Below are 11,297 nucleotides of genomic sequence, written 5' to 3' on the forward strand. Positions count from 1 at the left end.
ACGTGATAGTAAAGTCATGAATTTTTGCTAATCTGTGAGAGGAGGAAGAGATGGAAGAAGAGGAGAAAGTCATGATAAAGTAGAACACATGGCCAGGAGAAACCGCAAGTAGCTTATAGCTGGAGAATAAGTTAGTACAGTGTTAGATCTGTCCAATCTAGGCATATAGCTTATAATTATAATAACTGATTGTGTGTGTTTTATACAGGCTTATTGGGACTGGAAATTCCAGCAACAAATTGGCTGATCCTCACTCTATGAAATCAAAGAACAAAGGGATCACATAGAGCTGTCAAGTGAGTATAGTCATTAAGGATATTAAGGGGAGAGCATGAAAGAAGGGGAGAGGGAGAAGGAGACAGAGAGAGACTGAGGAGGGAGAGAAAGGGGGGGGGAGAGAAAGAGAGAAAACCAGATATGGTAGTGCAAACTTGTAATACCAAGACTTGAAAGATGGAGGTCAGGGCATCAGAAGTTCAAAGCCAGCCTTGGTTTTATAGCAAGTTCAAGACAAGCCTGGGTTAGATGAGCATCTCCCTCAAAACAAACTAAGATACAATCAAAGAAACAACATCTCTTCCATCTCTGCATGGCTTTCATTTAACTGTTGCTTTCTTTTCTTGAGTAGTACGGAATGCTCCACAAATCTGTTTGCCATCCTTTCTCAGGACCATGTTAATCTTCTCTGTATTGCTCAGATTTCTATGTAGCGCCGCCGGTATACTCACTTGGCAGCTCTATGTGATCCCCTTGTTCTTTGATTTCATAGGGTGATGATCTGTCAACTATTCTGTTTTGGCTTTCCCTATTTTGATTTTTCACATCTTTATATTTTGCATTTTTTCACTGATATACAGCAAAGTGATAGTTACCTTCATAATATACATAGTATACATAGTAAAAGGGATATGATTTGCTTATTCCCTGTAACCTCCCCTCCCCAGCCTGAAACCTGTTTGCTCTGGTTTCAGTGTTAGAGAGCATTGGAGCATCAGGGCAGAGCCTGCCGCCCTACCGTCCTGCCATTCCCACTGTCTGCCTCCTAGCTGTTTAGGAGCCATCACGTGTTCACCTGCAACCTTACTCCAAGATGATTTGGCGGGAATCGGGCCCCTTCCCCTCCTTCATAACTCGGTACACAAATCAGTAAAATTGATCTTTGATCAGAATTTTGTCTTAGCTTCATCTTTTTCTCATCTGCCTAGCTCCCTCTTCTTTTCCAGGTTCCAGGATGCCTTCCCAGAACAGACCCCAGACATGTGAGCCGCTGAACGGACACAACAATTCCCAAATGATTTTCCTAGATCAAAGGAGAAATTGCCCTTCACTGTGACAGCTACAAAACTCCCCAAATAATTAGAAAGTATTACTTTGAATGGTGTGTGTGTGTGTGTGTTTCATGCTTTGGGCTGTTTTTGTTTGTTTGTTTGTTTGTTTATTTTTTTTAAGATTTTATTATTCTATCTAAGTACACTGTAGCTGTCGTCAGACACACCAAAAGAGGACATTAGATTCCATTACAGATGGTTGTGAGCCACCATGTGGTTGCTGGAAATTGAACGCAGGACCTCTGGAAGAGCAGGCAGTGCTCTTAACTACTGAGCCATCTCTCCAGCCCACGTTTTGGTTTTTAAGACAGGGTTTTACCTAGCTCAAACTCACTCAGTAGCAAGCAGAGGATAATGGTTAGACTCTTGATCCTCTTGTTCCCACCTTTCAACTGCTGGGATTATAGGGCTATGTCACCCAAACCTGAACTCTCCACTTGATAGTTCATCAAGTGACCTTCTCCTTTTGAAACTAACATGTTTTAAGAAGTAAATGGGCTTATGTATGTTCTGATTTACTTACGTTGGAGAAGGAGAATCCTGAGACTTATGCACGGAGTGTACTGGGTTTCCTCCTCCTCCTCCTCCTCCTTCTTCTTCTTCTTCTTTTTGAGACAGGGTTTCTCTGTAGCCCTGGCTGTCCTGGAACTCATTCTGTAGACCAGGCTGGCCTCGAACTCAGAAATCTGCCTGCCTCTGCCTCCAAGTGCTAGGATTAAAGGTGTGCACCATCACTGCCTGGCTCTAGTGTTTCCTCTTAAGCAGCACTTTCTGATAGGGAAACTCTGTCCAGTAAGAAGGTCTCATTTGCATCCCTGTCTGACAGGCTAGGGTTTCCAGGCCAGACAGCAGGAATTCTCCTCCAGTGAGTTACCTTACCTCATCAAAGGAACAATGGAAAAGGAAGGCTTTGGGCCAGGCCCTCCAGACTCTGACACACTCTTCAAACAGAGTCAGAAAGGAGCCTGCTGTGACTTGCTCTCTTAGAGAATAGGGCATGTGACTAAGCAACAGCAGATAACAGGTGACAGGGGTCAGACCCAGTGATTCATTGCTGTGCTAGGAGACAGAAGGGCTCTTTAGGTGTGGTTTTGGTTTGGAGTGGCGGGGGTGGGGTGGGGGTGTGTGTGCTTGTAAATGTGCTAGAATGGTGGCCAAGAAATGCGTAAGCTAGTTAACAGCGCTGGTGGCAGCAAGCTAAGCAGATACTCCAGCAGACGCTGAGTTTTCTGGCAGCCACCTGACCATAGTTAAATAACAACAGCAACCCTGAGACAGGTTTCTCACGACAATTGTGTCCTACAAAAACACCTAAACCATAAAGATTAAGTTAGCAAATACTGAGCCATTGTTCCAACCAGAGGTACACAGATAGGTTCCTATAACCTCTGCTCTCATTTCCGACAGATCCTTATGTAACCTGGACTTGGGTCTGCTCATTTGCTTTTTTATTCACTCTTGCTTAGTTTAGGTTTTTTTTTTTTTTTTGAAACCATATTTCACGCTGGGCCAAGCTGGCCTGATCTCAAGCCCAAGGCTGACCTCACATTCGCAGCAATCTTCTTCCTGAGGGCTGTGATTTCGGGAGTATGATACCATTCCACCTTCCCCAAATTCTTGAAAAGGAAAACCAGGTAGATCTCCTGACACATGCCTGCAGTCTCAGCCCCTGGGAAACAAAGGACAATCACCCCACATTACAGACCAGGCTAATCTACACAGAGAGTTCCAGGATGCATGAGCTACAGAGTAAGACCCCATTTCAAACAAACAAAGGGTAAGGCACCCCCCACACACACACCACCACCACCACCACATAAATCTGTGTAAAACTGCTTTAAGGAAAAGAATATAAAGATGAAAAGATCTCCCTTCCCCAAGATAAATAGACATAAACCATTGCGTAAACGGAGATGAAATGCTAACTTACTCTATCCTGGAGGGAAGCACGCGTTCCACCTGGCTCCTGTAACTGATCTTGTTGAAGTTTTTCCTGGAGCCAGTCGGCCTCCTCATCCCATGATAAGCTCCCCACTGGGCTGCTCCTGTCTGGATTTCATTTGTCCTGAGAGGAAAACAAGGAGAGGAGGGTTAAGTCACTTTTGCCCCCTCACAGCAGTGTGTACAGGCAGGGAGTCTAGGAGAATGGATTTGGCAATTCCCCTTAAAGCAGACTGTTTTTGAATGCACGTGTTTCCCCTTGATTCTGAAATGTGATTTTAAGGATGTGGGCTCCTAGGTGCTTTCTAGTTCTAGGAACTAAGTCAAGTCCCTGGTGCAGAGGCTGGTTTCCTGGGTACATTTGAACAAAGAGCCGGCTTACCTGATTCAGGAGATAACGGCCTTCATGGAACAGCCTTTGCCTTGCTGTACTGCTTCTCCAATCAGTTCAATTAGCCATGGGGTTCCTTTTCAGTTCCCAGTCCGAGCTACCCTACAGTGTGGCTCGGGGTGACTCAACAGCTGGGATGTTTTATGACAGAGATGTTTGGTTCTTCTCATTAAGTAATGCGATCCTAAAATAGATTAAAAAGAAAAGCTCAAAGCCCTTTGGCTCTCCTGTCTGGCTTATAGGCAGCATAAACCTGGTTAATATACTTTAATGATGGTTTTTAAAGCAATCAGGTCCCTTGCAAAAGTCACCAAAAGCATCATTGGGTAAAGATTTTAAACCATTTTTATTTATGTCAGGGAAAAAAATCTCTGAACCATTAACAAGGACCTACCTATTTGATTATTTTTTTTAACTACTGAAAATGTAGGCGAAGTGAACACCGTTTTGACATGAATTCCAGCCTACAACAGGCATCCAATTAAACACTGAATTTGGAATGGGAGCTACACCTGCTCCATGTGGATTTTTCAGAGAACATCTTGCAAAAGGTCACTGCAAAGGAATCTAGAAATTCTAGTTGAGTTGGGAAGGGAGAAGAAAAACAGCAAGAATTAGGGAGAGTGGGAGAGGGTGAGCGACTGCTGGATGAAAGAAGAGACCCAAGAGCTAACATGGAGTTTCAGGGTCCATTTTAGCAGAGATCTTAAGGTAAAGGGCTGGCAGCTGGCAGGTTGCAGTGAATCCTGCTGCAATATTCATTAAAACAGTCGCAACCCTGTGGGGAGAACTCAAGTTTAAAAGGCCTTTTGAGTTTGGAGTTGGTTATGAACATGGGAATACCCATTATGGTCATGCCAACACTATTCAAAGACCCAATAATCTATGTCACTGCACCCCTTAGATTATGCTACTTAAGACTTTTTCTCAGTACCCATAAGTACAAGAAATCCAATTAAAGGAGCTCAGATTACTAGAGGGAGACAGGTGACACAGCAGCTGTCAGGCTTCCCACTCACTGTTGCCAGGAACCCAAAACTGTTCTAAAAAAAGAATGTCTGTAGCTGGGGTGAGGAGGGACTGTCCAGTCACTAGAGAGTTAATCTTGGGGACGTAAGTTCATCCCTCAGAACCCAGACTTAAAACAAGTTGAATTTAGTGGCACACGCTTATAATCCAGCAGGAGCCCTGGGGACACAAGCAGATCACTCAGAGTTACTGGCCAGCCATCTAGCCTACTCTAGGCCAGTGAAAGACCTGCCTCAAAGAAAGAAGAGGGCAGTGTAAGAAGACACCCAAGGTGGCTCACTGGCTTCCATGCATACCTTTTCACATGTAAATATGCACACACATATACATAGACAATAAACAAAGGTTTTAGTACATGTGTGTATGTCTGTGTTTCTCAGTGTGAGTATGTGTCTGTATGTATGTGTCCCTATGTCTATGTCTATGTATCTCTGTGTGCCTCTGTGTGTCTGTGTGTATGTCTCTTTGTGTGTGAATGTATGTCTATGTGTCTGTGTGTGTGTCTCTGTGTGTCTGTTGTGTGTCTCTATGTCTGTGTGTGTGTGTGTCTGTATGTGTATGTGTGTGTCTGTGTGTATGTGTCCCTATATCTATGTATCTCTGTGTGTCTCTGTGCGTCTGTTGTGTGTGTGTGTGTGTCTCTATGTCTGTGTCTGTGTGTGTCTGTATGTGTCTGTATGTGTCTGTGTGTTTGTGTCCCTATGTCTATGTATCTCTGTGTGTCTCTGTGTATTTGTATGTGTCTGTGTGTATGTCTCTGTGTGTGTATATATGTCTATGTGTCTGTGTGTGTCTCTCTTTGTATGTCTGTATGTCTATGTGTCTATGTGTGTGTGCCTATATGTATATGTGTTGCTGTGTGTGTCTGTGTGTCTCTGTGTGTATGTATCTGTGTTGGGAGACCCATGGTTGACATCTGGCTTTTTCCTCAATCAGTCTCTGCATTGCATACTGAGGTAGGGTGTCGTTCAGCACTACCCTCTGAGCTAAACAGCCATCTTTAATTATACCAGCTGTGTCTGCTTTCAAGAGTGCATCAGGGTCAAACCTGGAAACTGTTGGCATTCCTTTGTAGAAGGAAGGGGTATGTAGAGCCTTTGGTCGGTCGCCTGCACATATGGCCACCCCCTCAGCCACTTCCATGCAGTCCTGTCCTAATCTCATATGTCTCTGAGAGTAGGTAGGGCAAGCTGAGACTCCATCTATATGGATGGCTATGTGGAAGTCATCATCCATGCTTGGTGAAGAGGTAACAGTGTGGCTGTTTGGGTGTCCCCTGCACTCCTATCAATAATCCCCGTGTGCTGTAACTAAGCCCAATAAATTAACTAGTTTCCCCTATGTTCAACACGGTGGAACTGTACTTTGGTTCGTCTTCAGAACCTTATGAAGAATGGGTTGACATTTTCTCCTCTCTTCCAGAGAAGGAATTTTAGTAATACAGGGTACCCTAGTTGCTTTTCAACCGCTATGACAAAATACCATGACCAAGGCAATTTATTAAAATAAATAAATAAAGCTGGGCAGTGTTGGTGCATGCCTTTAACTCCAGCACTTGGGAGGCAGAGGCAGGTGGCTCCCTGTGAGTCTGAGGCCAGCCTGGATAGTTCCTGAGGCCAGTTCCAGGATAGCCAAGGAATTCCATGATAGCCAGGGCTACACAGTGAAACTCTGTCTTGAAAAACCTAAACAAACAAACAAATGAATAAAACCTCACAGTTCTGGAAGGTTACCATCCACAGCCATTGTGGCAGGCAGCATCCATGGAGCAGTACCTAAGAGTCCACAGTGGTCTACAAGCACAACTGTGAATGGCCAGGGCTTTTGAAACCTCAAAGCCACCCCCACAGTGACACACCTAATCCAACAAGGCCACATCTCCTAATCTTTCCCAAATAGTTCCACTAACTGCCAACCAAGGAAAATATATGAGCCTATGGGAACATTCAGATCATCACTCAGGCTCTCTTGCTGAATCCAGTGTACCTGGAGTTCTGTTTCTGTTAGTCTAGCTAGCTAGTTCTAGGAATCCCAGCACAAGGATTATAGGTTGTGGAACCATGAAAGGTAGCCTTGTTTCTGATTGAGCTATAAGACTCAGAAACCCCGGTGACAGTGATGGTAGGCACTTCCCTTGGTTCTGAGGCACCAGGCCCCTGTCACTAGCTGCAGCTCCACATATATTTGTGGCCTTCAGTCACATAAGGGCAATACCCTAAGCCCCTCCATAAGTAGAAGATGGGACCTGTGGTCACAGTAGGCTCAAGACAGATCTCCATTTTAAAGAGGTACCTAAAGGCCTGGTGCCTAAGCTAATAAGCTTTCCTACCCAGACACTCCTCCCTACAAAAGGTGTTTAACCTCAGGCCCGCCCTGAGAAGTGGGGTACAGTTTTACTCATCCACTTTCCGCCATGACAATAAATGTCTTAAAACCATGGACTGCCTCTTTTCATTGATCCGTTGTGGGGAGCGATGGAGAAGGCTTTTGCCTACAGAGAGCCTGTCTAATCTCCCAGAGAAGGACTTCCTGTGCTCCCAGCCATGGCTGCCACCAAGCCCAAACCAACCACCAGTGGACAAGCCAAAGATTCTCCTCTTGGGACCGGCCGGAGCTCCCCCTCTTTTCCCCTTCGGCCCCAGGCTAGATCTAGCTTGGGGGCCTCCACTTTGTTCTCAGCTCTTCCGTGGCTCCCAGAGGCACCTGGGTGTCCAAAAGCCTGAGAGCCAGACTGTCCCGCCTTATATGTGTGTTCATACTGCATTGCTTCAGTGCTTCACTGGAGGAGACATCTCCCCATCCTTTAGAGTTTGTGTTAAAGGGGCTAATGGGCAGATGTTGGGGTAATTGCTAATTATGGAATATTTTTGAAGCTCAGATAAATTATTTAGAGCAATAGAGACAAGACCTGCCCCAGGAACAACACAGATGAATACAATTTTGGGTAAGTCCTTCATAGTTTTGTAGCATAAATTCGTTGTGAAGATAATATTTTATGTAATTCTCTTTTGGGGGGATACATCATTGCACTGCTGTTCGAGAATTGTTCTAAAAAATGTTTACAGGGCTGGAGAGGTGGCTCAGCGGGTAAGAGCGCTGACTGCTCTTCCAAAGGTCCTGAGTTCAATTCCCAGCAACCACATGGTGGCTCACAACCACCCGTGATGAGATCTGACGCCCTCTTCTGGTGCAGCTGAAGACAGCTACGGTGTACTTACATATAATAATAATAAATAAATAAATCTTTATAAAAAAAGTGTTTACATGAGTGAGACAGTTAATCCCAATTGGAAAGGGGGGTGTTTGGTGATTGCATTTGAGTGAATGCCTGGGGGGGATACTGAAACTGGAGCATGACAAACCAGAGGATGGCTGAGACCAGTCTACTTTGACCTCCCAGTTACTTCTTAGGCAAAGGTCCATTTGGAAGTATTTAGTACCATCACTGGATATTTCAAGTGTCTAGAGAAGTTTGTTGGACTTGCAGGGTATTGGAATTCAAGAAGCAGGACATCGGTACTTGAGAAGCAGAGGCAAGAGGATCTGAGGTCCAGGTTTGGCTCTGTTGCAACACCCTCCACCTGTCTAGGTTACTTTTCTCATTGATGTGCTCAGATAACCAACAAGAGGCTCCCTAAGGAAGGGAGGGCTTTTGCCATTTGTGTTTGTTTATCTTTGCTTATAGTTCTAGTGGCTGCAATCCGTCAGGACAGAGAAGGTCTGGTGACAGAGAGCAGAGGGCGGCTAGTTATATTGTGTCCATGGTCAGGAAGCAAAAAGAGACGAAGGCCGCTGATGAAGTGTTCAGCTTGCTTTGTCCCCCCTTTTCTTCTTCTTCTTCTTTTTTCTTTTTTCTTTGTCCCCTATTTTAAAACCTACTTTATTTATTACTTTTTTATTCAGTGCTTGTGTACATGCATGCTCATAACAACTTGCAGAACTCAGTTCTCACCTACCAACATGTAAGCTCCAGGGATCAACCTCAGGTCACCCAGCTTAGCAGCAAGCACCTTTGCCTGCTAGCCATTCCTCAGGCCCTGCTTTGGTTTTTCTATTCAGACCAGGACTCCAGCCCTCAGAATGGCTCCTTCCACATTCAAGATGGGTTTTCTCACATGAAGTAACCTAATCTAATTCCCCTCACTGGGGATACCCTGAAGCTTGTTTCCTAAGTGATTCTAGACCTTATCAAGTTGACAATCATTATTAACCAGCACACTATTTCAGAAAACTAAAACTGGGGCTAAGTATGTAGCACAGTTTGTAGAACACTTGTCTTGCATGAGTGATGGTCCCCAGCACCACATAAAATGACGAGTGGTGCATACTTGTAATTCTAATATTTGGGACCATGAGTTCAAAGCCAGCCTCAACTAGATAATGAGTTCAAGTCCAGCCTGGGATGCACGAGATGCTGTCTCAATCAAACACACAAACAAACAAACAAACAAACAAACAAACAAAAAACAATAATATAAATAATCAGAAGTAAACTGTGAATCATGGACAATAGAACAAAGCTTTGGCTCTTGTGACACCCTTGGATTCAAAGCCACTTTGCCGCATGTGTGAAGTATTCCTTTCTTTCAAGCCACTGGAAGCAGAGGAGGGGGAAATGAAGCAAGAATCTTGTATTGACAGAGCTCACTCAAATCATCTCAGTATCTTAGCCACTTTACAGTGCATCACTGAGAAGCCTATGACCTTGACCAGCTAAGCCCCACCTCCATCCTCCATGCCTAGTTCCTCTTGACATGAAACAAGTGTTGCAGGACACTCAGTAGAGTTGCTTCTGTAACCAGAAAGAAAGAAGAAAAGAGAGGTGGGTGGAAAGAGACCCTTGCTCAAGGACAAAGTCATTTTCCCTAAGCCTCAGCCAACCATTTTAAAGAAAAATTTCTTTTATTTTCTCAAGTTTTCTTCAGTGTCAGCCTACCTCTTTACTTCCTGTCTGGTTCCCAGTTATCTACTGAGAGTCTGGGCTCAATTAAAAATGAAATAGATTTGAGTGAATTAACTCAAGTGTGGTTGTACCCAGATAATTTAATACTAAAAAGAAAAGAGTCAGGACAGAAAGGAAACTGGAATGCATTTTGCTGAGTGTAAGAAGTCTGTCTGGGTCATGGTGGCACATGCCTTTAGTCCTAACACTTGGCAGAGGCAGAGGCAGAGGCAGGGAGACAGGCAGGGAGGTAGGGAGGCAGGGAGGCAGGGAGGCAGGGAGGCAGGGAGGCAGGGAGGCAGGGAGGCAGGGAGGCAGGGAGGCAGGGAGGCAGGGAGGCAGGGAGGCAGGGAGGCAGGGAGAGGCAGGAGGCAGGAGGCAGGGAGGCAGGGAGGCAGGGAGGCAGGGAGGCAGGGAGGCAGGGAGAGGCAGGGAGGCAGGGAGGCAGGGAGGCAGGGAGGCAGGGAGGCAGGGAGGCAGGGAGGCAGGGAGAGGCAGGAGGCAGGAGGCAGGAGGCAAGAGGCAGAGGCAGAAGAATCTCTGATTTTGAGGCTATACTGGTCTATAAAGAGAGAGAGTTCCAAAAGAGCCAGAGCTTTACAGAGAGACCCTGTCTTAAACAAACAAACAAACAAACAAACAAGGTATAGTTATATGAAAAAGAGTGACTGCACAAATCAATAACACTCTAAAAATGTTAAACCATTGATACTATACAAACACCAGGGATACTAATGGTAAGAAAACAGGACAGATGAACAAGCTCAGCATAGATTTTGAGGACAGAGAATATTCTGTATCACTGTGCTGGGGGTGGCCTATGTCATTGCACATCTATGGAGAATTTACAGCATGAGAGTCAGCAGCTCTGTAAACTGTCACCTGAGTGTTGGCTGTAAGATGTGTCAGTGTAGATCGTTCAGCACTACATAGGTCCTCCTGTTGTAGTGATGTTGACAATGGAGGATGCTGGGTGTGGTGCAAATGGAGGAGAACAGGAGGAATCTGGACCATCCTCTCCTCATTGCTGTAAATCTAGAACAGCTCTGAAACAAAGGATGTCTTTTAAAAAGAAAAAATGTGTAAAGAACCAATCAGCTGTGCCTAGAGAGGTAGTTCAATGGTTAAGAACACTGGATGCTCTTCCAGAGGACCTGGGTTCAATTCCCAGCAACCACATGGTAGCTTATAACTGTCTGTAACTCCAGTTCCATGGGATCCAACAACCTCTTGTGGCCTATGAGGGCACTAGGCACGTACGTGATTCAAGACATACACAAAGACAAAACATATATATTCATTCAATTAATATTAATTAATTAATTGTAACTAATCCATTAAACTTGGAAACCCTAAAAGAAGGAGGAATTGTCAAGAAAAGTCAGAAATGGCTCCTGACTGATGCATATTGAAGAGGTTGGCTTTTTATGTTTGTGATGTTGTTTTATTTGAGATATGATCTTACTCTATAGCCTTGGCTAGGCTAGAACCTGTTATGTGGACCAGGCTAGCCTCAAACTCTGCTTCCTGCCTCTGCTTCCCAGTGCTGAAATTAATGTCATGCCTGGCTAAGAAAAGTTTTTGTTTTTGTTTCTTTGTTGTTGTTGTTATTTTTTTTTCAAGGCTTCTCTATATAGCCCTGGCTGTCCTGGAACTCACTCTGTAG

At 44.7% G+C, this 11,297-nt stretch overlaps 1 pseudogene; it reads right to left on the reverse strand.

Moving 5' to 3' along the window:
* Positions 1 to 623: 623 nt before the first annotated feature.
* LOC147006071 (U6 spliceosomal RNA) lies at positions 624 to 721 on the reverse strand (annotated as a pseudogene).
* Positions 722 to 11,297: the final 10,576 nt, after the last annotated feature.

Source organism: Mus caroli, unplaced genomic scaffold (assembly GCF_978045245.1).
Source record: "Mus caroli unplaced genomic scaffold, Mus_caroli_1 scaffold_1, whole genome shotgun sequence".
NCBI classification, from domain to species: domain Eukaryota; kingdom Metazoa; phylum Chordata; class Mammalia; order Rodentia; family Muridae; genus Mus; species Mus caroli.